Consider the following 3,558-nt stretch of genomic DNA (forward strand, 5'->3'; position numbering starts at 1 on the left):
TTTAAATTATTTTGTTTATTTTTTTCAATGGATACCAAGGCGATACATCAGATCATATTCAATCTTGTATCAGTTTTCAGCAATCCAGCCTAACCAATCGTAAATTTCATACCATGAAAAACCATGGTTGTACGTTGGGGTCTAAGAGAACCCTTCTTCATTCTAATATAAAAGTATCGTTCAATCTCATGCCAAATATCAATCCATATTATGGTTTTAGTTATTGGTATTAGATTGATCATAGTAGTTGTATCGTATTGATATTGATATCAGTTAAGACTGATCGATATCTGACTTATTTAAAATTGGGTATCCACATGGGAATAGGGGTAAAATCATTTAAGGAAAAAAAATTATGAAATAAGAGTAAAATTGATCGATCTGAACCAATATGAGCTGATCCAAAGCCAGTATCATATCCATATTAGCAAATATCGATCCAATCCAATATCTGAGAATCCATTTGCATATTTTAGAGTTGGATAGTTGATTAGTGTAATGAGACATGATGACCATTGCACACCCTAGTGTCTATGATGTACCGCCTGCTCTGGACAGAACACTATCCCTAGTTTACTTTTCCCTACGCACTCTCTCCACCGCAGCCTCTCCTCAGCCCTCGGCCCACTGCATTTATTACTGTAATTTGAAAACACCTTAGAATCGGCAAATCGGATTGGGTATAGTCCGATTCAACATTATTTCAGTCCGATTCGAAGTAGCACGAACCGATTCCGTCACGATTAAGCGTGTTAAGACCTTGAACGAAATAGTGTTCTTGAGATAAGCAGCAAAAACGCCATCGCGAGAGAGAGAGAGAGAGAGAGAGAGAGAGAGAGAGAGAGAGAGAGAAACTCTTCGGGAAGCACATATTTCCTCGGCAGATCATACTTGCTGCATCTGCGTAAGTCAATTCTTTAATCTGTATTTCTCTCATTCTCTGCTTCTTTGTTTAAAGATCTAACCTTAGAAGAAATAGAAGAAGAAGAAAGGAAATTAATGATTCTTTGTGAACAAAACAAAACAGGCTTCTGTTCTTAGCATCAACGACGTACGACGTTCATAGATCTATAAAGAACAATGAGACACCTCCTTCAAAGGAACAAATGGAAGCCCTTGAAGATTACATCAGGTCTGTTCGTCGATCTCCTTAGATAATGATATATAGATCTCCTTAAATTTTATTATTCCATGTAAATTTCTATTTTAATAAGCTCTTCTTCTTCTGCTAAGGAGCATATAAAATCCACTTTGTTTCAAAATAATTTATAGAATAAGATGTTAATGTGATCTCTGTACATAAGAAACAATCTTTCATAAAGAAAAAAAAAAATGCCCTTGAGGTGTTTGTGAATTTGATTCTGAAAGGGGCCTAAAATTTAAATGATTCAGGTCAGGTTTGGTTCTTAGCTGCTTCCTCTTGTGTACAATTAAGAATCAAGTTCTCCCTATGAGATTTCTTACATGGCTACTCTGTGTCACACTGTTCATCTGGTTTCTTATCCTGAGTGACAACCTCTTTGAAGCTCTAAAACCCTGTGCCAGATTCATTCACACACCACAATCATCCCTGGATTTCTAAAGCAAAAGCACCAGAATCTAATCTAATCAATGACAGTTGTTGACTTAATACAAGAAATTCTACAGATTTCATTTGTTTGATGGATGAACTGGATTGGAAACATTCCCCACATATGGCTACCGAAGAGGGGATTGTCCACTGAAGCCATATGAAAGTTAGCTAGACAGTCTTCCATTGGGATTAGAATATTAGAAGTATGGATCATATTATAAACTAAAGATGCCCAGTTTAATTATAATTACAAACTCACCCATGTTAAGTGTGGAATAGAAAAGTTCCAAGAGGATATATCAGGAGTGCTTTAGAGGGGAAAGATTCATTAAGACAAGCTGACAGAAAGAACAACAGAGTTTGAATCAGCAAGATGACCATGCCTAAAACTTCTGATGGAATCTCATCATTCTTTGGAACCATTCACATTTGTAGACCCTTAGGTGTCCTGCTCATATGTTAAGTTTCAGCACAAATGGAGTTTGCCAAGCGGCAAAATGGAGCTTTGAAAAATCTTAGAAATGGGAGAATGTGTAGTATGGTAAGCATATGGTACACTGTGGAATTACATGGGATGCATGCCAATGCAGGGACATTGGCATATAAATTTGTAGACCTTCCCCTGTCTATGCAGCAGTTCGAAATTGACACATAATCCGAGACACAGCAGAATTAGGGATCCTATGGAGAAAAGCTTCTTCATGTGTCTTAAAAATGCAGAAGTACTCACAAAAAGGGGGTAAAAAGCCTAATACGAATTAAATCCATCAAGGTGTCAAGCATCTTAGAAGTAGTAACAAGTCAAAACCAATTGTCAACAATGTTTGTTCTATCCAAAAAATAAAAAATAAAATAAAATAAAGAAAAGAAAAGAAAAGAAAAGAAAAGAAAAGAAAAGAGAAGAAAAGTGCAACCGTGAAGTAATACATTTTTAACAACCTTAAATGTGGCAGGTTAAAAATGGCAGGAGATAGCCCTATAAGGAGGTAGAATTTTCAAAACTAGCAATTGAATGTAAGAGAATATTAGAGAGAAAAGTTGCAAAGTGCTAGAAAAATAAGAACAATGTTGGCTTGAGGAGCCAAAAACTCAAGAATCTCAATCAAATGATATCGTGACTGTTACAAATGCTTATCCCAAAAGCTTGAGTTGTTGAGTAACGGTTATAATAATGTATATCAATACAACCCCAACACACGCGCATGCGACTTGACTCATGACATTATCACGTGGCACAACATATAACACAAACACCTTGCATTTATCAGAGATTGAACACCTGGCCACCTAGCTTTGATACCATATTACAATCTTTTGTCCCAAAAGCTTGAGCTGTTAAGTGAGGGCCACAGTAATGTACATCAACACACAACAAGAAGAACCAAACCAAACTTTTCTAGATACAAATATAGTGCCAAAACACTTGGACTTGGTGAGATGAAATGGTCTCCTCCCTCAAAAGCAAGGGAACAGTTAGGTGTGGATTGATTTTCTCCAAAGAATTTCAAATCTTGAAATGATATTGTAGCTCGCAAGTGAGAACAACATTCTAGTTAATAAATAAGAAGTCTCTGATGGAGAGTGAAGGAGATGTTTTTTTTTTATTTTAAATGAAGATGTTTGCAGATATCTAAAATGATTTCACAAATCTGAACAAGATTGACCAGTTTTTGGTAGCTGTAGATCAAGAAAATTTTAAAAAATAATTTTGAAAATTAAAACCAGGAAAAGAATAAACAAAAATAAGTGCCTCTGACCAGGGTTGAGGAATTGGGATCAAATTGGCAGAAATGGTCTACACTGTTCATGATTTTAGCCGATTCAGATCGGAATTTTTAGGGCTATTGGCTGATTCTGGCCAATTCTTGTCGATATGGATTGCAATTTCGATCTCTTGAACCATGCCGTTGGCACAAAACAGATCAATAAGATTGTAGAAATTAAAGAATTAAGAAAATCCGGAAACCCAAAAAAAAAAAAAAAAA

The 3,558-nt window shown here is 35.8% G+C and overlaps 1 long non-coding RNA gene across 1 annotated transcript; it reads left to right on the forward strand.

Annotated features, from left to right (window-relative positions):
• Positions 1-548: 548 nt before the first annotated feature.
• LOC122072705 lies at positions 549-3,513 on the forward strand. Its single transcript, XR_006138574.1, has 2 exons — positions 549-904; positions 1,028-3,513. It is a non-coding gene; the product is annotated as an uncharacterized LOC122072705 (long non-coding RNA).
• Positions 3,514-3,558: the final 45 nt, after the last annotated feature.

This window comes from Macadamia integrifolia, chromosome 3, assembly GCF_013358625.1.
Source record: "Macadamia integrifolia cultivar HAES 741 chromosome 3, SCU_Mint_v3, whole genome shotgun sequence".
Lineage (NCBI taxonomy): Eukaryota > Viridiplantae > Streptophyta > Magnoliopsida > Proteales > Proteaceae > Macadamia > Macadamia integrifolia.